This window comes from Pleurodeles waltl, chromosome 1_1 (genome assembly GCF_031143425.1).
Source record: "Pleurodeles waltl isolate 20211129_DDA chromosome 1_1, aPleWal1.hap1.20221129, whole genome shotgun sequence".
NCBI classification, from domain to species: domain Eukaryota; kingdom Metazoa; phylum Chordata; class Amphibia; order Caudata; family Salamandridae; genus Pleurodeles; species Pleurodeles waltl.
In genome coordinates, this window is record NC_090436.1 from 385,950,440 (window position 1) to 385,976,069 (window position 25,630).

The 25,630-nt window shown below is 43.2% G+C and overlaps 1 protein-coding gene across 2 annotated transcripts in view; it reads right to left on the minus strand.

Annotated features, from left to right (window-relative positions):
• Window positions 1–4,768: 4,768 nt before the first annotated feature.
• JMY (junction mediating and regulatory protein, p53 cofactor) overlaps window positions 4,769–25,630 on the minus strand; it is a 651,557-nt gene continuing 630,695 nt past the window's right edge. For both annotated transcript variants that reach the window (XM_069223266.1, XM_069223256.1), the window contains one exon: window positions 4,769–6,680. The gene's annotated coding sequence lies outside the window, so the exon portion shown is untranslated. The remainder of the gene's footprint in view (window positions 6,681–25,630) is intronic.

Genomic DNA, 25,630 nt, shown 5'->3' on the forward strand with positions numbered 1-25,630 from the left:
GAAACCCAGAGTGTATTTCTGTTACAGAAACTTTTATTCATTGCAGTATCTACTGCATGTTCTTGTGATCTCCACCAAATCAGCCTGCGGGGAGTATACGAGAATGGGGCACCCTGTCTTTCAAGCTGAATTGGGTCGCTTCTGTATGGATGTGTGTGGGTAGGAGCAATACCTTTTTTCTTTCTGATCCAGATTTCTGTTAAAACTGCAGCTCTCTACTGCATGGTCATGCAGATTGCATTTCCTGGGGCGTGGCTCATCTAAAAAGGAAACATCTTCCAACTCTGGTGCGAGGAGTGGGGGTCCCAGCTTTAGTAGGGCCTCTGGAGTTAAGCTGGGTATCCGGCTTTGGTAAGAAGAGCAAGGCACTTTCTGTTTTTACACTGAATATCATGGTTTAATATCTTTCTTGCCAATCACTGGAGGTGATCCCAGAGCCTTTATTGTCAGAGGCAAGGAAGACACCATATGAAAGAGTGAAAGGGAAGGTATTCCCCAATATTTTGAGACTTACCTTGCCTACTGAATGACGACTGCTCATGGTGAAAAGCGTCATGTAGTAGTGGTTAAAAGCCTTCATGGACTTAGATTGTAGAATCAGGTTTCAAGCCTCACAGTCTTCTCATGAATGAGGGTCTGCTTGAAGAATCAAGCTTGGTGCCATAATTATTGTGCTATATATATTTATTTATTTTTAGAGAGGAAGGCATTCGAGCAAATATCTAAAGGACTCTGATGTGATGTATTTAAGATGAGGAGGAAAATGAAGCATAAGAAGCATTCTGCTAAAAAGCATTGCTTAGAAAGCATTCTGCTAAAAACATTGCTTTGAAAATGGTGAAGTTCTTCCAGCAAGTGCAAGAACGGTGATTTGGAAGCATCTCTTTCAGTAACATTAAAGAAATGTCAAACAAATCAGGGAATATTACAGTTGAGGAACATATGCCAGATGAGACTTCCAAAGGTGAAGTGAAACTTCCTGCAGCAGTAAAACAAGTTAAACTAGACCCCATGTTGTCCAGTCTAGGTTGCAGATCATCTATAATATCTGAGCAGGTCTCTTGCAGATCATGTGGAGTGGAAGCACATCTTAAAAAGAGCTATGCTGGGCAGTGGCTGCAAATGTCAATGTGACAGCTCGCCGCCTCACGCTCTTCTTCTGGTGTCTCAGCATTCACTGGGACACCAGCACAGGCTCCCCAGCAATCCTTGTGCTGCTTTCATGCTAAACCTAGCATGAAAGCAGCACCAGGATTGGTCTGAGGGGCTTGGACTGCTGCTCAGACACAACCCTGGGGTCTGTGCAGTTTCTCCAGCCCAAGAAACCTAAGTGAACATGTGTGTTTGGCTGGCTTAAGACGGCCGTACAAACAAACATGCGCACTTAAGTGCACTCTCTCCTCCTACCCTCTCCCATTACCCAGCCCTGCTCCTCCCTGCACTGCTGGCTGAGCCAGCAGATGAAAAATAAATTAATATTAAACTATTGTTTTATTTTTCATCTCCTGGCTCTTGGCCAAGGGGACGACGCTCCTCCACCATTGCGGAGGAGCCACCCCTCATGCTGGGGACAAGCTATGAGAGTGTAGATTTATGCTACCTCTGCTGCTTAGTTGTTGGTTAAAGATTTCCAAGCGTCTGAGACAGCTGCACAGGCATGGACAGATTTTTATAGATTGCTTGCACGAATGGAGCTTCAAGTACATTTTGTGCCAAATGTGACATTCTGAAAGTATCTGCTTTATCTGCTTCAAACGTTGCAGCACAGCATCAAATATACTTAAAAGATTGCACAGTGGAGGCAGTTCAGAAAGCTGGTTTACTATGTCTGCCATTTGATGCTTCTGAGATTTTTGGAAATCAATTAGAATACCTTTTGTGGCAGGCCTTTGAGAATCCAAAACATGTTCAAGCCTTCACAACTCGAACCAAGTCTAATGAACCCTTTCTACATCCATTAAACAACATCGAGCTCCGGCTGGTAATGGGAATTATCAGTCATCCACCTTTCAAAGCCAAAACAATCAATAATTGCAGTCCTCCCTTTCTAAACCAAAGCAGCAGTCCTGACTATGCTGACCCTTGCTCAATGTTCCTAAAGGAGGACATCAATCTCTGTTCTATTAAGCTTGGGGTGATTCTATCTCTGATGCCCAGGTGCTGGATGTAAAACATCAGGGCCCCTTTCTGGACTTTGTAAAGATTCCTTCAAATTACAGCACTGTTTCAACCATGTTGCCTAGGGATAATGCTCGCCACTGGGCTCTGAAGCAGGGAGCTTCATATCTGCCCAGAAAGAAGCCATTATTAAGAGTACTTTAAAACAAGGAAAATTAATTTATTCTACACTTTTCTTGGTAGCAAAGCCGTCAAGGGACTTCAGGTTAATCTTCAATCACAAATCGATATATCAGTTTATAAAGAGAAGAAAAAAACACTTCCAGGACAGTGAATGACAACCATAGAGCTTCAAAATGTCTATTTCCACATTTTGATTCCTCTGGTTTTTAAGGTTTTGTTTTCAAGGATTTCATTGGCAGCTATACGTTCTACCCTTCAAGCTAACCTCAGCACCAAGAGGATTCACTAATGTACTAACTCCTCTAGTACACACAATGCCGGAATCATGTTACAACCCTACTTAGGCAACTGGTTTATCCCTATCCACTCAAAAACCGCAATAGAAGTCTAACAGGTCCCATCTTGCGTCTGTCAACTCCCAGTAAGACATTGATATCTGGTCAACATCAAGAAGTCCAGCTTCTGAAATTCACTGCGCCAGGTTTCAGACATCAACATAATTTGTATTGATTTCCCAAACTGAGGGCTTCCAAGTTGAGACTACAACTGTCGAACGCTGTAACTCAGCACAGACCTCCTGCGAGGAAATTTCTTTCGGTACAAGGAGACATGGTAAGTCCCAGATTTTAAACATCTTAGCAAGGGAGACCTTTCGTTGCCAGGGACCTAATTGGGTCTCCATTTCTTTTGTTTGTAGTCCTCAACTGGAAAAAAGCTGCAATGGTGGCTAAATCCTGCAAACCTGGAGAAAAAGAGTGCCCCCGCCAAGTTACAATCCTGGCAGGCTGCTCAGCTCAGTGGAGGGGGAGGCCTCTTTCAGATTGTTGCTTGGTCATCTATTTAAAGAATAAGCAGCAATTCAAAAGGACTTCCTTTGGTGTTTTTCCTTAAACTTTAGGGCAAGCAGTTTTAAATTCAGACCAACAGCACAGTAGCAAAGTCTTATATACAGTCAGAAAAAAATCCTGCTTCTCTCCCTCAGTTAGCTGTCTAGATTTGTTCATGGGTAGAATAGAACCATTCAATCTTATTGGATCCCACATTCAGGAGACTCTCAGTGAAAGATAAGATCGCTTAAATGGGGCCTTTCCTCAATCTCACAATTTCAAACAATCCTTTTAAGTATTTCAGGGGATCTGCAGGTGGTTCGGGACACCACCGTTGGATCTCTTTGCCAGCTCCCACAATGCTTTAGTGTCACGTTTTCTATTTCGGATGCCAGATTTAGGTGCTTGGGGAATACATTTAGTGACTTCAGCTTCATCTCCCCTTCTTCTATATGATTTTCTGCCAATCCCTCTGATAACCACACTGCTGGTTCATCTCTGGAACGAAAATGCAGACTTAATCCTGGTTGCTTCATTTATGCCCACTGATCTGTGAGTTTACCCTCGCAAGGAAGATGGTCTATACTCCAGAACGTTTCTCCCACTACAGCCCTCTTCTGTCTCAGAACTACTTCTGACATCTTCTATCTGCTTGGAACCCAAAAGGGCGGGTCTCCAGTAACTAGTTCTTTCCTCCACATGTGCATCCTCTGTGGGAAGAACCTCATTGTCATTCTACTCATTGATCATATGGCCACCACAGGAAATATATTTGCCCTGGGTTTGAGGAAATCTCTAGACCGCTGTACTCGTGAGCCCAAATAGGTTCTTAAATGTCTTCATAATAGATTTCTCTTGGTTTTATCTGTCTCCACCTTTAGAAGACAATGGGTAGCAATAAAGAGTAAAAGAGTTTACTAGAAGAGGGTATTTTCAATATGGAGCCTTTGATGACTCATCCACTGAAAGGTTTTTCTTTTCATTGAACATCTCTCAGCCCTGTAGTTGCTTCCTTGGATTTACCCTTGGCGCTCTCAGCTTTACAATTAGCTAGCTCATTTTACGTCTCTATAAGATGTTTATGACCTCCAAAGTTGGGAGACTTGGGATCTTTGTCTACAAAACCTCTTACTCCGTTGTCTATTTAATTAAAGTATGGATTTTCTTTTGGGCCCAAGGTTTTGTCCTAAAGTAGCTTCCTCTTCCCATACAGCACCAGAGACTGCTCTCCCACCCCCAACTGAGGACGATGCATGGCACCTTTTGGATGTCACCTGAGCATTGAAGATTTAAGTCTCTCATTTAGGTGCACATAGTGTATGGATAGTTGTTAAACGATACTGCAAGCCATCTTCCTTTTCCCTACATAGTTGGATTATGAATTTCAGGCATCACACCTTTGCCAGATTCTATTTATTTTTGTTCTTGAGAAATGGCAGCTAATTGGATCGAGCTAGGTGGTACTTCTATTTAAGATATTTAGGGGGTTATTACAACTTTGGAGGAGGTGTTAATCCGTCCCAAAAGTGACGGTAAAGTGACGGATATACCACCAGCCGTATTACGAGTCCATTATATCCTATGGAACTCGTAATACGGCTGGTGGTATATCTGTCACTTTACCGTCACTTTTGGGACGGATTAACACCTCCTCCAAAGTTGTAATAACCCCCATTTAATGTACAGTGAATTCGAAGTTCCTTAAACTTTGTATAGCATTTTCACCCTGTTTTAAAGAATCATAACTCTTTGGACTTTGGAATTAAAGTTCTGAAACCTGCTCTCTAAATTGATCTATTTTGTCTTTTTTGCTTGGTGAAATTAGATGAGCTAGAGTACTTTGGAGTGGAAGTTGGTATTTCAGATTGTGGTACTTTTGCTTGGGCATATCATCATTTAACTAAGGACTGACACAAGGTAGGATTGAGGAGGTAATGTACTTATTGGCCACTAGTAATCTTCATTCTCAGATTTCTTCCTCATCTCAATAACCACAACCACTCCTCCTTCCCATTATCATAACCTTAATTTCCTTTTGCTTTGGAATGACAAGATGTGGGTCAGGTATCCTCTTTTGGCTTCTGGAAAATGGGTAGAGTTTAGGTGGAAGAGTTTAGAAGAAGGTTTTTAGATGAGAAGTCTTTTTTCTTTCGAAACCTGCCCACATTGTTCTTGGAGGAAGTATGCACACCTCATTTAAGGGCTGTGTTGAAGAAGGATAATCAGAGGAATGAGGATTACCGGATAAGTAACTGCCACATTACACAATGACTGGGGAAAAAGAATCAGACTGTAAGAAAATATACGTCAGAACAGAGGTATTGCTGGCTGAAGCTTTCATAAAACTACAAATATCCCCTGTGCCAATCAGCGTACCTCCATATATTGTAATATTTGTACATTTAGCTCAAGAGTGCAACTGTGCACAAATGTAGACAATAACATGGTATTTAGCGGTCTAATTACTAATTATTTTTGTCTGGACTACTGGATGTCATGTGCAATGTGCTGGGCTACAGTATTTTGTTGTTTGGTCAATTCCAAAGATATATGTAATGTTGTAAAATAATTGTACAGTACATAAAGAAATGAACATGTACTTTAAATGTTATCCACTCATCAGAGTGGAAACCTATATTATTATTTTCCTATATTCTTAACTTGGAGGGGCTTACCCTGTTGGTGAGTACCCGTAACAAAAGGCTCTAGTGTGAAAATTCGAAGTTACGGCTTACAGTGATCAAAATAAAAACATTAGAAAAACAACATGATGCATTAGCAAACCACAAAGTGCTACTTCATTTACCATAACATTGTACACATATTCAAACTAATTTTAAATGGGACGTTTTTAAATGCATCAATTTATATTAAAAATAAAGGGGACATTAAAACATAAATTATCAGACCTTCTAAAATGGTAACAATATATAATTGTACAATGTTTTCTAGACCAAAGTCTGTTCTGTGAACGGTGTTTTCACTAATATGCAGTCTTATGTTTATTTTCGTCACATATCACAATTCTCTCATTCTCTTCAACATACGTGACTTCCCATGTGGTAAGGACTGAACACCCGATCTGCTCTGTCTGATACTGCTATTGTCTAACAAGGTGCTCTTCGTGGAAGAAGCTTCATTTGATTTGTTTTCAATCAGATAATGTTTTCAGTGCGCTGAAGAGTGTTTATTTTACAAAAGCTTATGCTGCACTTCTTTTCAGTTTCATCGTAGAGCATTCTTCAAACTGTAATGGTCAGTATTTGTACTAAAATAAAACTGCTGTCTGGGACCGAAAACATTAACTGAAGACCCTACTTTTCACCTTCACTTATCCTAAAAGTAGATGCTTCTCCTAAAGCTGTGGAATAAAATGGAAAATGACATCTGTAGTTTAGTGCTGAATCATTTTCCATAGTTGGTGTTCTCAGGTTCCTTTCTTCCTTACTTCAGACTGTACACAGGCAGTCAAAAGGCATTTTCTGGCATCGCAAAGAGGATAACGAATGGAGAACTGGAAGGTCTTCTTGTGCCCGTTGTGGTCATCGGTCCCTGTTTATACAAAAAAAATTTTTTTAATCGCTGGACAAGGAACAGAACAACAGTGTTTCTTAAATTCACAAATGATGTCTTTTAAATAGTTTTAACAGCCTCAGTGTCATATTTGGTCACAGTCCTTTTACATTATCCTACATTGATTACTCGAACTAAAATCTCCTTGCAATGCCTTTATAAACACAATACTGCAGAGCATGCAAGGGTAGACTTCAACTAGGCCCATAAATGTACACATTTCCATTGATTCAGAACAGACTTCAGCTATCTTAACTGCAGTACATCAATAGAAAGGAGCATCGGGAGAGACCAACATGATAAGGGAATAAGGGATGAAAAGGTTGCCCATGGTACCATACCTGTTTTCAGGAACAAGATGGTGATGGAAAGGTTACTTGTTAATCCCAACTACGCAGTATTAGAATCTTCACTGAAGTCGTTCACACTGAATATTCCCACCCATGCACAGGAGCCCATTTCACTTTGGATAATAAATAAATCTAAAGAAAGGAGTATGCATTTATTTGTAGTGTGTAGTACTGCAGATTCACATGCTATGTACACTCCTGCCATCTAAATCTGGGCTCTGACTTTACAACTTGTTCCTCTCGAAGAAGTATTTTGTTGCTGACATGACGTTAAGACTCCTCCTCTTCGAGTGAATTTGCATGATCGATGGCTCCATTATTAGAATGCTCATTTTTCCCCCTGCTATTATGAGTGAGGATGGATCTATGAAGGTATAGAAAATATCAACTATTATATGTGTAAGACGAATATGGAAAATGTCACTTACCCAGTGTACATCTGTTCGTGGCATGAGTCGCTGCAGATTCACATGCTGTGCACAGTCCGCCGTCTGGTGTTGGGCTCGGAGTGTTACAAGTTGTTTTTCTTCGAAGAAGTATTTTCGAGTCACGAGACCGAGGGACTCCTCCCACTTCGATTCCATTGCGCATGGGCGTCGACTCCATCTTAGATTGTTTTCCCCGCAGAGGGTGAGGTAGGAGTTGTGTATGTTAGTAATAGTGCCCATGCAATGGAATGAATACGTATGTACATAATAAAGGTTAAAGTAATATATTTACAAATGTTGAAGATCTACTTCTAAACGGCTACAGGCTCCCGGGGAGGCGGGTGGGCGCATGTGAATCTGCAGCGACTCATGCCACGAACAGATGTACACTGGGTAAGTGACATTTTCCGTTCGATGGCATGTGTAGCTGCAGATACACATGCTGTGCACCGACTAGTAAGCAGTTATCTCCCCAAAAGCGGTGGTTCAGCCTGTAGGAGTTGAAGTAGTTTGAAATAATGTTCTTAGTACAGCCTGACCTACTGTGGCTTGTTGTGCAGTTAACACATCTACACAGTAGTGCTTGGTAAATGTATGAGGCGTAGACCATGTTGCTGCCTTACATATTTCGTTCATTGGAATATTTCCTAGAAAGGCCATGGTAGCCCCTTTCTTTCTGGTTGAGTGTGCCTTTGGTGTAATAGGCAGCTCTCTCTTTGCTTTAAGATAGCAGGTTTGAATACACTTAACTATCCACCTAGCAATGCCTTGTTTTGAAATTGGATTTCCTGTATGAGATTTTTGAAAGGCAATAAATAGTTGTTTTGTTTTTCTAATTAATTTCGTTCTGTCAATGTAGTACATTAGTGCTCTTTTGATGTCTAATGTATGTAGTGCTCTTTCAGCTACAGAATCTGGTTGTGGGAAGAACACTGGTAATTCTACCATTTGATTTAAGTGGAACGGTGAGATAACCTTTGGTAAAAATTTAGGATTTGTTCTTAGAACTACTTTCTTTTTATGTATCTGAATAAATGGTTCTTGTATGGTAAATGCTTGAATCTCGCTCACTCTTCTTAGAGATGTGATGGCAATCAAAAATGCAACTTTCCACGTTAAGTATTGCATTTCACAAGAATGCATGGGCTCGAAAGGTGGACCCATGAGTCTTGTTAAGACAATGTTGAGGTTCCATGAAGGAACAGGTGGTGTTCTTGGTGGTATGATTCTTTTTAAGCCTTCCATAAACGCTTTAATGACTGGTATTTTAAATAGTGAAGTTGAATGAGTAATTTGTAGGTAAGCTGATATTGCGGTGAGATATATTTTTATGGAAGAGAAAGCTAGATTTGATTTTTGCAAATGTAGTAAATATCCTACTATATCCTTTGGAGATGCGTGTAATGGCTGAATTTGATTACTCTGGCAGTAATACACAAATCTTTTCCACTTGTTTGCGTAGCAGTGTCTAGTGGTAGGTTTCCTAGCTTGTTTTATGACCTCCATACATTCTTGTGTGAGGTGCAAGTGTCCGAATTCTAAGATTTCAGGAGCCAAATTGCTAGATTAAAAGATGCTGGATTTGGATGTCTGATCTGTTGTTTGTGTTGTGTTAACAGATCTGGTTTGTTGGGTAGTTTGACATGAGGTACTACTGACAGGTCTAGTAGTGTCGTGTACCAAGGTTGCCTCGCCCATGTTGGTGCTATTAGTATGAGTTTGAGTTTGTTTTGACTCAACCTGTTTACTACATATGGAATGAGAGGGAGAGGGGGGAAAAGCGTATGCAACGATCCCTGACCAGTTCATCCATAGAGCATTGCCTTGGGATTGATCTTGTGGGTACCTGGATGCGAAGTTTTGGCATTTTGAGTTTTCCTTTGTTGCAAATAGATCTATTTAAGGTGTTCCCCAAATTTGAAAGTAATTGTTTAGTATTTGGGGGTGAATTTCCCATTCGTGGGTTTGTTGGTGATCTCGAGAGAGATTGTCTGCCAACTGGTTCTGAATCCCTGGAATAAATTGTGCTATTAGGCAAATGTGGTTGTGAATCGCCCAATGCCATATTTTCTGTGTTAGGAGGCACAACTGTGTTGAGTGTGTACCTCCTTGTTTGTTTAGATAATACATTGTTGTCATGTTGTCTGTTTTGACAAGAATGTATTTTTGGGTTATTATGGGTTGAAATGCTTTCAGCGCTAGAAATACTGCTAACATTTCCAAGTGATTTATGTGAAACTGTCTCTGATGTACGTCCCATTGTCCTTGGATGCTGTGTTGATTGAGGTGTGCTCCCCACCCTGTTATGGAAGCATCTGTTGTTATGACGTATTGTGGCACTGGGTCTTGGAAAGGCCGCCCTCGGTTTAAATTTGTACTGTTCCACCATAGAAGCGAGATGTATGTTTGGGGGTCTATCAACACCAGATCTAGAAGTTGACCCTGTGCTTGTGACCATTGTGATGCTAGGCACTGTTGTAAGGGTCGCATGTGCAATCTTGCGTTTGGGACAATGGCTATGCATGAAGACATCATGCCTAGTAGTTTCATTACCATTCTGACTTGTATCTGTTGTGTTGGATACATGGCCTGTATTACTTTGTGAAATGTTTGAACCCGTTGTAGACTTGGAGTGGCAATCCCTTTTGTTGTGTTGATTGTCGCTCCTAAGTATTGCTGCGTTTGACACGGCAAAAGGTGTGACTTTGCGTAGTTGATGGAGAAACCTAGCCTGTGAAGGGTTTGTATGACATATTTTGTGTGCTGTGAACACTGTTTTAGCGTTTTGGTTTTGATTAACCAGTCGTCTAAGTACGGGAACACATGTATTTACTGCCTTCTGATATGTGTAACTACTACTGCCAGGCATTTTGTAAAAACTCTTGGCGCAGTTGTTATTCCGAATGGCAACACTTTGAATTGGTAATGTATTCCTTGGAATACGAACCTTAGGTATTTCCTGTGTGAAGGATGTATTTGTATCTGGAAATACGCATCTTTTAGATCTAATGTTGTCATGTAGTCTTGCTGTTTGAGCAGTGGGATTACGTCTTGTAATGTGACCATGTGAAAGTGGTCTGATTTTATGTAGGTATTTAGTGTTCTGAGATCTAGTATTGGTCTCAGAGTTTTGTCTTTTTTGGGTATTAGAAAATACAGTGAGTAAACTCCTGTGTTTTTTTGTTGAATTGGTACTAATTCTATTGCGTCCTTTTGTAGCAATGCTTGAACTTCTAGAAGATCTATATGTTGTTTTGACATATTGTGTGTTTTCGGTGGGACGTTTGGTGGGAATTGGCGAAATTCTATGCAATAACCATGCTGGATAATTGCTAAGACCCAAGTGTCTATTGTTATTTCCTCCCAAAGTTTGTAAAATTGGCTTAGTTTTCCCCCCACAGGTGTTATGTGATGGGGTTGTGTGACTTGTGAGTCACTGCTTATTTTGAGGGGTTTTGGGGCCTTGGAATTTTCCTCTATTTTTTGGGAATTGGCCCCCTCTAAATTGCCCCCGAAAACCTCCCCTCTGATATTGACCCTGGTAGGTAGGCCTTGTTTGTGAGGTTGTGGTTTCTGTGGGTTGACCTCGAAACCCTCCCCTAAAAGGTGTTTTCCGAAATGTGCCTCTGCTCTGCGGGGAGTAGAGTGCGCCCATGGCTTTGGCTGTATCGGTGTCCTTTTTGAGTTTTTCGATGGCAGTGTCTACCTCCGGCCCAAACAATTGTTGTTCATTAAACGGCATATTGAGCACAGCCTGCTGGATTTCCGGTTTGAACCCAGAAGTGCGCAGCCATGCGTACCTTCGTATTGTGACTGCAGTGTTTATTGTCCTTGCAGCTGTATCTGCTGCATCCATGGAAGACCGTATCTGATTATTTGAGATACTTTGTCCCTCTTCCACCACCTGTTGCGCTCTTTTTTGGAACTCCTTGGGTAAGTGTTCGATGAAATGTTGCATTTCATCCCAATGAGCCCTGTTGTATCTTGCCAAGAGTGCTTGTGAATTGGCAATACGCCACTGATTTGCTGCTTGTGCTGCAACCCTTTTTCCCACAGCATCAAATTTGCGGCTCTCCTTGTCTGGAGGTGGTGCGTCGCCTGAGGTATGAGAGTTGGCTCTCTTACGAGCTGCCCCCACAACTACTGAGTCTGGTGTTAGTTGTGTTGTAATATATATTGGATCTGTGGGCGGTGGCTTATATTTTTTCTCCACCCTCGGAGTTATGGCTCTGCCTTTAACTGGATCCTGAAAAATTTGTTTTGAATGTCTTAGCATTCCTGGGAGCATGGGAAGGCATTGATACTGGCTATGGGTGGAGGATAGGGTGTTAAAGAGAAAGTCATCCTCAATTGGTTCCGAATGTAAGGAGACATTGTGAAACTCGGCTGCCCTTGCGACCACCTGTGTATAGGATGTACTGTCCTCAGGTGGTGACGGTTTTGTAGGATAAGAGTCTGGGCTATTGTCAGACACTGGAGCATCGTAGAGGTCCCATGCATCGGGATCATCCTGACTCATTGTGGTATGAGCTGGTGAGTGCATCAGTGGTGGAGTTGTTGCTGGTGATGCATGTATTGATGGTGGCGGGGACGGTGGTGGGGTTGTTTTCCTTGCTATCTTTGCCTGTGGTTGCTTGTCCTTTTGTTGAAAGGCAAGTTTTCTTTTTATTTTGATTGGAGGAAGAGTGGTTATCTTCCCTGTGTCCTCATGAATATGAAGCCTTCTTTGTGTGTAGTCAGGTTCTACAGCTTGAAGCTCCTCTCCAAATCTATGTAATTGGGAGGTTAATCCTTGTTCCTCTGTATAGGAACTAGTTTTTGGCTCCGAGGCTGGCTGTTTCGGAACCGAAACCTTTTCGGAAGTCTTTTTAGGCTCCGAAGAAACCTTCTTTGTTTTCGGCGTGGTGTCTCGGTGCCGAAATTCTTCGGTGCCGCTGTGTCTGTGCCGAAGTTTCTCGGAGCCGCTGTCTCGGCTCCGAGGTTACTGTGTGGCGGTATCTCGACCGGAGTCGGATGACTTCGACACCAGCATGCCCTTTTTCGGTGCCTTGGATAGGTCACCTATTTTTTAGGGTTAAGCCATGGCCTGTTGGCGGTGGCGTCCCCTGGGCTTTTGTAGACTTCTCGTGAGTCTTGATTTTCGACGTCTTACTCACGGTTTTGGTTGTTTCTTCGGCGTCGAGTTCTTCCGAATCCGACTCGCGGACGGAGAAAGCTTCTTCTTCCTCCTCGAAACGATCTTGACCTGTCGGCGTGGACGCCATTTGTAGTCTCCTGGCTTTTCGGTCTCTATGCGTCTTCCTCGACCGAAACGCTCGACAGGCTTCACAAGTATCCTCCTTGTGCTCGGGGGACAAGTTTAAGTTACAGACCAGATGGTGATCCGTATACGGATACTTGTGATGGCATTTTGGGCAGAAACGGAATGGGGTCCGTTCCATGAGCCTTGAAGTCGCACGTGGCCGGGCCGACCAGGCCCCGACGGGGGATCGAAAAAACCCCGAAGGGCCACCAGAGCTCTTCAAAATTCGGTGTCGATTTGTTCTAACTAACCCGATACCGAACGCAAACAATACCGAAGTTTTTTTCCGAGATTCTAACTAACTTTCCGACACGAAAAAAGGGAGCGAAAAGGAACACGTCCGAACCCGATGGCGGAAAAAAAACAATCTAAGATGGAGTCGACGCCCATGCGCAATGGAATCGAAGTGGGAGGAGTCCCTCGGTCTCGTGACTCGAAAAGACTTCTTCGAAGAAAAACAACTTGTAACACTCCGAGCCCAACACCAGACGGCGGACTGTGCACAGCATGTGTATCTGCAGCTACACATGCCATCGAACATATATATATATGTGTGTGTGTACAAAGTATCATACATGAAATCTGAAGCCAGCTAATGCCTTCCGGGAAGGCGCATGTCAATCTGCCGCACTACACCTTAAGAATAGATGCTTACAATGTAAATAACATACTCCATTCCTAGCATGTATTTGCTAGGGATACACATGCTAAGCATAGACTGTAGCAGTTCTCCCCTCGCAGTGGCTTTAGGTATGGAGATGGTGTAGACGTCTGGAACAGGTTCAGCAGGTCTGTTTGTCCAACAAGAACTTGTGTTGCTTGTACGTCCACACAACGTTTAGCAAATGTGTGCAGATTTGTACATGTAGCTGCCTTGCAAAGTTCAGCTAAGGGAATGTTACCTAGAAAAGCCATGGAAGCACCTTTAATCATAGTAGAATGTGCTCGTGGACCTGTTGGCAATATTCATTAGGATTTTATGTAACATATTTGTGTGCATTTGACTTTCCATCTCGCAATTCCTGCTTTAGAAACTGTGTTTCGCTTTCTAGGGTTCAAGAAAGCAACAAACAGTGTTTTCCTAAAAGGTTTAGTCCTCTCAATGTAATACACAAGTGCTCTTTTTAACATCAAGTGTATGAAGTGCTCTTTCTCCCACTGTCTGTCTTTGGGAAAGAGACCGGTAGATCAAGTATCTGATTTAAGTAAAAAGGTGAGGAGACTTTTGGAAGAAACTTTGGGTTTGTCCACAGAGTACCTTTTCTTGGAGGACTTGAAAGTAAAATTCTTCTATGGTAAGACCATCCATTTCACTAAACCTCCTTAGCAAGATAATAGCCACCAGGAAAGCAACCTTCCACGATAGGAACTGTAATTGTCAGAAATATAATGGTTCAAAAGATGAGCACATCATTTAGATTCCATGACTGGACCAGCGGTACCCATAAAGGAATTACTCTCTTTAGCCCTTCCATAAAAACAATAATGACCAGTATGCGGAAAAGGACTGGTGTATACAGTTTTGCAAGTATGCTACAACTGCCACAAGGTACGGTCATATGGAAGTGTATGCTAGCCGTGATTTCTGAGAGTGTAACACATACTGTACTAACTGTTGTTCTGTTGGACTGCAAAGGTATATACCGTAGGGGACAAACCTTTCCACTAACCTGTGTAGCAAGCTCTAGTTGTTGGGTGCTGTGCATCTTTAAGAATGTTCATACCCTCTGAAGGCAACTGTAAAAATTCAAACTCCATGACTTCAGGAGCCAAAGTGTGAGGTTGAATTGTTTGAGGATGGGATGCCTGACCCTGCTACTGCTCTCAGTGAGAAGGTCTGGGGTGTTGTGAGGTAATAGTGACAACTCCAGAAGGGCTGTTACGAAGGTCGTCATGCCCAGATGGGAGCTACTAGGATCATCTTGAAAGATGCCTGTTTTAGTTTCCTGACAACATAAGGAATGAGTGGGAGAGGTGGTAAAGCACAGGCAAATATCCCTGACTGATTGATCCACAGAGCATTGCTCATGGACTGTGGTACCTGTAGGCGAAGCTTTATCATTTTGAGCGTTCTGTGACGACAAACAGGCCTGGTGTCCCCCATCACTGAAAGTAGCAGCAAAGGATTTGGAGGTGGAGTTCCCACCCGTGGACTTGCTGCTGTGTCCTGCTTGGCAGGTCTGCAACAGAACTGTCCACCAGTGGGAGATACTGTGCCAGACGGTGGATATGGTGGCAAGAAGCTGAATGCCAAATCTCCTGAGCTAAGTGAGATCTGTATTGAATGTGTTCCCACAGTTTTCAGGATGTAATCCAGTGCCGTTATATTGTCTGTTCCGAGGACAACCTTTTGAGTAACAGTGGTGATGAAGGGTTTTAGGGCCAAGTGAATCACTAAGAGTTCTAGCAAACTGATGTGTATTTGTTGATGATCGGTGCACGAGCTCTGGACTACCATGTCCTCCATATGCACTCCTCATTCTATGAGTGATGCATCCGTGGTGACAGTCGCTTGTGGGACTGGGTACAAAAAAGGTCTACCCTTTGAGAAGACTGTCTGTGCTCTACCATTGTAATGACTGAAGGACCCTGGGCAGAATAAACACTAAATCCCCCAAACTGCCCTCTGTGTGTGACCACTGAAATGGTAGACACCCTTGTATACAATAAGCAATTATGTGACATTGTTCTGACTGGCAAGCGACATTGTAGCTGAAAAAGAGCCAGTTGGTTTTGGAGATTGAGAATCCTCTGGCAGGAGTATGCTTTGGCGGTAAGAACTGAGAACCTCTTCCAAATATGGTTATATCTGGAGAGGCTGCATATGGAACTTTAGGGCATTGATGGAAAAGTAACATACTGATGACATTTTGTGTTTGATGCAGGCATTGCTGTCTGCTTGAGCTCTTTATCAGCCAATCATCCAGACAGGGGACGACGTGAATGTTGTGTCTTCTCAAACGGGGCTGCCACAATTTCCAGGCATTTGTTAAATACTCGTGGTACTGTTGTCAACCTGAAAGGCAGTACCTTGAACTGGGAATGCCATCCACCTACCACAAACCTGAGGCAACAGTGATGTGCCGGATGAATAGGGATGTGAAGTTAAGTGTCCTTTAGGTCGAGTGCCGTCATGAAGTCACCTTACTGAAGCAGTGGAATCACATGCTGCAGTGTCACCATGTGAAAGTGTTCTGACAATATGTAATGCTTGAGATGGTGAAGATCTATTATTGGCCTCAGCATGCTGTCTTTCTTGGGTATTAGAGAATTTATTTGTGACAACCTTGCTTAGTACCCATGCGGGAGGAGATGGTGTGGGATTTTGTCTTCTAGCACACAACAAAAAAAATAACTGTGCTACTGTTTTAGAATATATCAATTAGTAAAAATGAACCACATTTTTTGTCATTTCAAAGTGTGGTGGAAACAAATATTTGAATATAATCAAATCACATCAAAACACTAGACGAGGACATTTGCACACATTAGTGTTTAGGCACAGTAAAACCGTATTTCAGTGCAAAAGTGATTGTCATATCAATTGAAAATGTGTTATCTGTACTACCACATCATGTATACTCCACACTACACCAATCTATGCCACTCCACTCCACTCAACTCCACTCTATCCCACTCAACTTCTCTACAATCTACTCCACTTCAAACTATCCCACTCCACCAAATCTACACCCACTCCCATCTACCCCAATCCACTCAGCTTCGCTCCAATCAACCCCAATCCACTCACACCCCAATCAACCCCACTCTGCTCGAATCTTCTCCACTCTATCTACGCCACACCAACCTACCCATATCTACTCCACTCCAATCTATCCTACTTCACTTCAATTTCCCAACTCCACAATCTACCCTAGTCGAACTAATTCACCCCACCCCACTCCAATCAAGCCTACTTCAATCCAAACTCCATTGCAATCCATCCAACTTCTCTTCATTCTAATCTACCCCACTCACGTCCACCCAATCTACCCCACTCCAGTCCACCCAATCTTCCCCACTCCAGTCCACCCAATCTTCCCCACTCCAGTCCACCCAATCTTCCCCACTCCAGCCCACCCCACTCCAGCCCACCCAGTCTACCCTACTCCAGTCCACCCAGTCTACCCCACTCCAGTCCACCCAATCTACCCCACTCCAGTCCACCCAAATCTACCCCACTCCAGTCCACCCAAATCTACCCCACTCCAGTCCACCCAAATCTACCCCACTCCAGTCCACCCAAATCTACCCCACTCCACTCTACCCAAATCTACCCCACTCCACTCTACCCAAATCTACCCCACTCCACTCTACCCAAATCTACCCCACTCCACTCTACCCAAATCTACCCCACTCCACTCTACCCAAATCTACCCCACTCCACTCTACCCAAATCTACCCCACTCCACTCTACCCAAATCTACCCCACTCCACTCGACCCTACTCCAATCTAACCAACTCCATCCCACTGCACCAAATCTCACCTACTCCAATCTATGCCTCCCCAATTTACTCTAGTCCAATCTACCTCTATCTATCTCACTTCAATCTACTCCACCCCACCCCAATCAACTCTAATCTACCCCACTCCAAACTACTTGACTCCAATCTACCCCACTCCATTCTAATCTAACCAACTCCAATCCACCCAATCTACCCCACTTCACTGTAATCTACCCCATTTCACTCTACTTCCAGTCTACCCCACCCCACCCCAATCTCACTACACTCTCGACTCCTTTAATCTGTCCACCTCCACTCCAATCTACCCCACTCCACTCTAAACCAGTCTACCACACTCCAATCTACTACACACCACTCAAATTGACCCCATGCCAGTGCAATCTAACCCACTCCAGCCTACTCTAATCTATCCCACCCTATGCTACACCTAACTGCCCTACTCCAATTTCCCCATCATGATCTATTCCTCTCTACCCCACTGCAATTTACCCAATCCCCACCCCAATCTACCCCCACACCATTCCATCCAAATCCACTATGCACTTCAATCTACCCCACTCTGGTCTACCCCACTCCAATCTAACCCAACCCACCAGACTCTACTCTTCCCCAATCTACCACACTCCAATCTATCCTACTCCAAAACACCCCAATCTACCCACACTCTATTCCAACCTACCCTACTATAGTCCCCCAATTCACCTCACGCAAATCTACCCCCTCCACTCCAATCTACATCACTCCACTCTAACCCAATCCAACCCGCTCTAAAATATCCCACTCCACTCTACCCCAATCTACCCAGATCTACCCTACTTCTACACACCTCACTCCAATCTGCCCCACCACAATCTGCCCTACTCCACCCAAATCTACTCCACTCCAATCTACTACACTCCCCCACTCCAATGTACCCTAGTCCGATCTAACTCAATCCACCCCAATCCAAACCAATCCACACCCACTAAATTCTATCCTATGCCATTCTACCTCATCTACACCACCTCGCACCACTAACTTTTAGCCATGCTGAATAGCAGCCACACTAGTGTACAACATGGCTAAAACACAATGCTTGTTTTATATTGGTCTGGGAAGTGTTGAAACATCTCCTCCATGTTATCCCAGGTAGCCCTGTTTTAACACAAAAGCAAGCCTACCATGTTGACTACGCATCAGTGATTAGCATGTCCAAACGCCATGTGTTTACCAGCTGCATCTATATGCTTGCTCTCCTTATCGAAGGAAGGAGCGTCACCTGTACTCTGGGAAGCTGCCCTCTTCCTACCTGTTGTACCCACTAAGAATCCAATGTGTGGTGTCCTCTAATGTAGGGTGGGTCAATGAGGTAAGGCTTATCTTTACATTCAGCTCGAGGTGTTAGCACCCTTTATTTTACAGGCTCTTTTAATATCTCAGTAGAGACCTTCAACATTAACCCTTCAATGGTAAAATACTGAATCAAGCACACAGTTTTATAGAGCGTCTTGACTAAGAAATCAATTTCCTCCTCTGAGGTGTGCATCTGAACCTTATGTTACTCACTGAAGGACACTATGGTGGAAGAAGTGGCACCTGATGGTGAAGCTTCGATTAGGACTGGCACATCAATGTCAAGGTCTGGTGAAACGACACTGTATGCATCCCCAGTATCTGGACTATCTGGGGGCACTCCCTGAAAGTCATCCTCATGAGAGTAGTGTGTAGGACCCCCTGTGTCTACATCGTCTGAGTGTTTGGAAGATGCTAACATGGATTGTGGAGATAGTGTAGTGTCAAGTGACATAGGGTTGATACTCTTATGCCCCATACTCTTTTTCTATTGAGGACGCTGAGGTTAAGCAACGTCCAGCCTCTTCCTCCTATGGGTCATCTTTTTAAGTAGTTGTTCTGCATGCAAATGCAGTTTTTTATCCATAAGCCCTAGGAGGTCTTTGAAGACATCAGGAATGATTCTGGTATAGGATTTCTTGGAAGACATGACTTAGACTTTTTCATACAATGCTCCTGTGTAGCGGCAACAACCAATGTAGCTGGCTTTACGCTCAAGTGTCAGTTGCTGAGTCAACACCTATGATGTGTGTTGAGTCAATGCTGTATGTTTGCTGTGCTCCAAAAGCTTTGCCGGCACTAAGGGGGTGCATGGCGTCAATGGTTTTAATGGCATTGATGGCTTCACCAGCAATAAATGCTGCTGTGGCTGAGGGCTGTGCATCCAAGCCAGCCCTTGTGGCCTTGAGCCGACTGGGATAGATTGAGGTTATCATCCTGTCTCATTCCGAGACGGGGTCCCTGTGTTGACCGGAACTCATAGGCAGCAACGCACCAAAGCGGAGGTGGGAAGGCGTAGGTGTAAATGTTTTGAGTATGTGAGGGCCTGGTAACCCTGGGTACTAACCGCCCTTGGAATGGTCTTCGTCCTGGGCCCAGATCACATGCCCGTGGATTCCTCCAGGAGTGCACAGTTGGAGGCAATAGTTTATGGTGGCCCTCCTCTTTGCGTTGATCATAGTCATTGGATGCAACATAGTGAGGACTTCACAGGATGACGCCACCTTCGGCACGGTCATTCTCTTTCTCGTCCCAGGTGCAGACTTCTTGTTATTCCTGTGTGGAGAATTCAGCTTCAGCTGCCATCTCCATGTTTTGAGCTAGATGCCATTTGTGTTGAGAGAGAAGGGTTTTCTTGTTGTTGAGTATGTTGCAGGGTGTGCAATCCTGTTCACTTTGTTCCGGTGACAAATAAAGTTGCAGACATTGTGCTGATCAGAAGATGCATACTTTGCCCCACACTGTGGAAACTTTTAGAAAGGTCCATCTCTCTTCCATCACCCGAAGCTGAGCATTTTCGGTGGCACTGGGGAAGGGGCAAGCACGAGGAAGGTGCCTCTGTAGATGTTATGGTTAAGATCAACGGTCTATGAAGGTGATGGAGAAACATCTCCAAGTCTGTTTTGTAGCAAGAAGTCGCAAGGGAGCTAAAGTTGCATGGAGTTCTGGTGCTGCTGAGAAGGGGAGTAGATTGTTAATGACTTAAATAAACATTCAACGCTGTGAAAGAAAGTTAATAAGGATAAATTACTTAATACGTAATCCTATTTCTCAAGTCCTAAGCACTGAAGAACAAGTTACTTACCTTTGGTAACACATTATATGGTAGAAATTTTTTAGCTGCAGATTCCTTAACTTACAATTTCTCCCAGGGAGTCAGTCTTGGTTCGAGGTTTGTTCTTTGAGCAGTACCCCTGCGAGCCGTCAGGTGGCATTGGTTGACTATGCTTCTGTGGTGTTGTGGTGTAATGCTATCTGTATTTAACCACTGGTTCCATCTTGACCACTGACTCCATTTTGTGCTGTGCTTAGCTTAAAACGAAGTCACATTGGTGGCGCAGGTATTTTTCTGCATTCAGCCTGTTAACGTGTTTTTGCTTTTTCTCACCAGAGAAGGGAACATAACATGGGAGAAGAATACAGATACGGATGTACCAGGCTGAGAATATTTATGGTTGAGCAGGGTACAGCTCGGTCTTAGAGATACACCGTGAGATCTGGCCAGTCTAAAGCGTGTTTTTTCAACACTGACCTGGTACAGTCAGCACTTGAATTTCACACGTACTCAAAGGGAGGGGTGGGGGGTTCTAGAACCTTCCTCTTAAGTTTGTTTAAAGTATATAAGGTGGGGAGGCTTGACAACTGAAAAAAAGAAGAAACTCATTTCTGGGGATGGACGTATAGCCCAGAGAGTAATCCCATCGGGGTTGTTCTCTTTTGTCTCGGTTGTCAAGGGTTCCACATCTTGAAGTTGGCAGTCAAAGGATGTTGTTGGATTCAGGCCCCATGGTAATGCATTTTTAATTCTTAAATCTAGCTTTGCTGTGTGCATATATGAATACGTATTCACTATATAGAAAATTTTACTTACCCAGTAGACATCTGTTCATGGCATGTAGTGCTGTAGAATCACATGCTTTGCATAAGTCTGCCATCTAGTGTTGGGCTCGGAGTGTTACAAGTTGTTTTTCTTCGAAGAAGGTTTGAGTCACTGGATCGAGTGACTCTTCCTCTCGGTTATACTGCGTATGGGTATCAAATCCTTTGTTAGATTGTTTTCCCGCAAGAGGGTGAAATAAAGAGTGTATAAATGTATATGTACATATATAGTAAAGAAATGAGTTGTCCATGCAATGTATATAAATATTTACAATAAATTGTACTACAACGGCCACAGGCTTCCGGGGAGGGAGAATGTGAATCTACAGCACTACATGCCACGAACCAATGTCTACTGGGTAAGTAACATTTTCCGTTCAATGGCATGTGTAGCTGTAAATACACATGCTTTGCTTAGACTGTAAAGCAGTCCCCTCCCAAAATAAGCGGTGGCTTGCCTGTAGGAGTTGGAGTAGTCTGAAACAGTGTTCGAAGCACTGCCTGTCCAACCTTTGATTGGTGGCGAGATAATACACCCACAGAGTAGTGTTTAGTAAATGTGTGGGGTAGACCATGTGGCTGCTTTACATATGGCTGCCATTGGTATATTTCCTACGATTGCCATTGAAGCTCCTTTTTTCCTAGTGGAATGTGCTTTAGGGGTTACTGGTAACTGTCTTTTAGCTTTAAGATAGCAAGTTTGAGTACAGTTTACTATCCAACTGGCTTATCCATTTTTTGAAATAGAATTATCTTTGTGAGGTTCTGAGAATGCCACAAAGGGTTGTTTGGATTTTCTGAAATTTTTGTTCTAACTATATAGCACATGAGAGCTCTTTTAACATCAATGAAGAGCTCTTTTAGCCACTGAACCTGGCTGTGGAAACAAGACTGGCAATTCCACTGACTGATTGATGTGAAAAAGTGAAACTACCTTTGGTAGGAATTGTTGATTTTTTCTCAGAACTAATTTGTCTTTATGGATTTGAAAGAAGGGTTCATCTAAAGTGAATGCCTGAATTTCGCTAACTCTTCTTAAAGAACTGATTGCTACCAAGAAAGCAACTTTCCATGATAGAAACTGTAGAGTACAAGAACGCATGGGTTCAAATGGTGGCCCCATAAGTCTTGTGAGGACAATATTAAGATTCCACACGGGCTGGAGGAACTCTACGTGGAATAACCCTTTTAAGACCTTCCATAAAGGCCTTAATAACAGGAATACTGAACAGGGAAATATGTTGTCTAATTTGGAGGTAAGCAGCTACAGCTGTTAAATGAATCATAATAGACTAATATGCTTATTTGCTTTTTGTAAGTGTAGCAAATAGCAAACAATATCCTGTACTGAAACTTGATCAATATTTTTGGGTTGTCAATAGTAGACAAAACGCTTCTATTTAGCTGCATAACATTGTCTAGTTATGGGTTTGCATGCTTCTTTTAGAATATCCATACAATAGGATGGAAGTTGTAAATAGCCAAACTATGACTTCAGAAGCCAAATCGCCAGGTTGAGTGTGCTGGGATTTGGATGTCTGATTTGGTCTGTTTGGCAGTCTGTGAAGTGGCACTACAGACAGGTCCAAAAGGTGGTATCCTCAGGGGGAGATGGCCTCACTAGGAATAATCTTGGTAATTAGAGAGGATAGGATCTGTGTCATATACAGGGAGTGCAGAATTATTAGGCAAGTTGTATTTTTGAGGATTAATTTTATTATTGAACAACAACCATGTTCTCAATGAACCCAAAAAACTCATTAATATCAAAGCTGAATATTTTTGGAAGTAGTTTTTAGTTTGTTTTTAGTTTTAGCTATGTTAGGGGGATATCTGTGTGTGCAGGTGACTATCACTGTGCATAATTATTAGGCAACTTAACAAAAAAAAATATATACCCATTTCAATTATTTATTATTACCAGTGAAACCAATATAACATCTCAACATTCACAAATATACATTTCTGACATTCAAAAACAAAACAAAAACAAATCAGTGACCAATATAGCCACCTTTCTTTGCAAGGACACTCAAAAGCCTGCCATCCATGGATTCTGTCAGTGTTTTGATCTGTTCACCATCAACATTGCGTGCAGCAGCAACCACAGCCTCCCAGACACTGTTCAGAGAGGTGTACTGTTTTCCCTCCTTGTAAATCTCACATTTGATGATGGACCACAGGTTCTCAATGGGGTTCAGATCAGGTGAACAAGGAGGCCATGTCATTAGATTTCCTTCTTTTATACCCTTTCTTGCCAGCCACGCTGTGGAGTACTTGGACGCGTGTGATGGAGCATTGTCCTGCATGAAAATCATGTTTTTCTTGAAGGATGCAGACTTCTTCCTGTACCACTGCTTGAAGAAGGTGTCTTCCAGGAACTGGCAGTAGGACTGGGAGTTGAGCTTGACTCCATCCTCAACCCGAAAAGGCCCCACAAGCTCATCTTTGATGATACCAGCCCAAACCAGTACTCCACCTCCACCTTGCTGGCGTCTGAGTCGGACTGGAGCTCTCTGCCCTTTACCAATCCAGCCACGGGCCCATCCATCTGGCCCATCAAGACTCACTCTCATTTCATCAGTCCATAAAACCTTAGAAAAATCAGTCTTGAGATATTTCTTGGCCCAGTCTTGACGTTTCAGCTTGTGTGTCTTGTTCAGTGGTGGTCGTCTTTCAGCCTTTCTTACCTTGGCCATGTCTCTGAGTATTGCACACCTTGTGCTTTTGGGCACTCCAGTGATGTTGCAGCTCTGAAATATGGCCAAACTGGTGGCAAGTGGCATCGTGGCAGCTGCACGCTTGACTTTTCTCAGTTCATGGGCAGTTATTTTGCGCCTTGGTTTTTCCACACGCTTCTTGCGACCCTGTTGACTATTTTGAATGAAACGCTTGATTGTTCGATGATCACGCTTCAGAAGCTTTGCAATTTTAAGAGTGCTGCATCCCTCTGCAAGATATCTCACTATTTTTGACTTTTCTGAGCCTGTCAAGTCCTTCTTTTGACCCATTTTGCCAAAGGAAAGGAAGTTGCCTAATAATTATGCACACCTGATATAGGGTGTTGATGTCATTAGACCACACCCCTTCTCATTACAGAGATGCACATCACCTAATATGCTTAATTGGTAGTAGGCTTTCGAGCCTATACAGCCTGGAGTAAGACAACATGCATAAAGAGGATGATGTGGTCAAAATACTAATTTGCCTAATAATTCTGCACTCCCTGTATATCCCATGGGTCTACCTCTTCTCTGAGGATCAGTTAAATCATCCATATGTGGTGATGCAGATGATGCCTGTGGAGAGAAATGGGCTGAGTGTGTAGGTGAAGGCGGTGGGGTAGAAGGAAGGGAAGGGGAATGTGGTGGTGGAGGCTGAGGTTGTTGCATTGCCTTTTGTTTTTCCTTCTGTTTAAAGACTTTAATAGGTGGAGGCCCAGCGTCTAAAGTCTATTGAAAAGTCCGTTTTAATTGTTGGAGGAGGAGAGACTATGATCCTTCCTGTTTCTTTGTGCATATGAATCTTGTGCTGTTTAGCGTCTATAACCTCTAATATAGGTTATATCTCAGATGACTCCTCAGTAGCTGGAGAATATTTACTACTGGCAGTTTTCGATTCCAAAGGTTTGGATACGGAAAGCTTGACTCGGACCAAACATGTCTGCTCCAAAAGTACTGTTACATTTTTTCAGCTTCGAGGTGGAAAAATCAGATTTTCGGCTCGGTACTGAAACAGATGTGACAGACTGTTTGGTATATGCCGAATGCGAGGGTTGGTCATCCTACGGTATTTTTCGGGTCAGACCATGGCCCGAAGGCAGTGGAGGACCGAAGACCAATACAGGAGACTTTTTTTTTTTATAGTTTTTGTTTGGTGTGACAGGGCTGATGTACTCACGTACTTGGACGCATCTCCATTCAACCTGCCCTTCAGTCCAGAGGAGTCTTTTTGGATCGAAATGATCTACAAGTGTTGCAGGTCTCTTCTCTGTGTTCTGGAGACATGCAGAGATTGCACATTAAATGCTGATCTGTGTAGGGACATTTGGCGTGACACCAAGGACAGAACCGAAACGGAGTCGGTTTCATCAGCCTAACACTGTTCGACTACAATGTGTCGAAATAGGCCCAAAAAGGGCAAGGTCGCCCCTAAGTGAAATCAACCCCACGACTGCAACAGGATCGACTGTAACAGTGGAAAACGCGATCAAAACTATGCCGACGTTTACAGAGAGTTAGAGGAAAGTTCAATAGGTACCGAACCGGGATGTACTGGAGTGAGAGGAAACCCGTCCGAACCTGACGGCTGAAAGAAAACATTCTAGCAAGGACTCAATGCCCATGCGCAGTATTACCGAGAGGAGGAGTCACCCGATCCTGTGACTCGAAAACCTTCTTCAAAGAGAAACAACATGTAACACTCCGAGCCCAACACTAGATGGCGGACTTA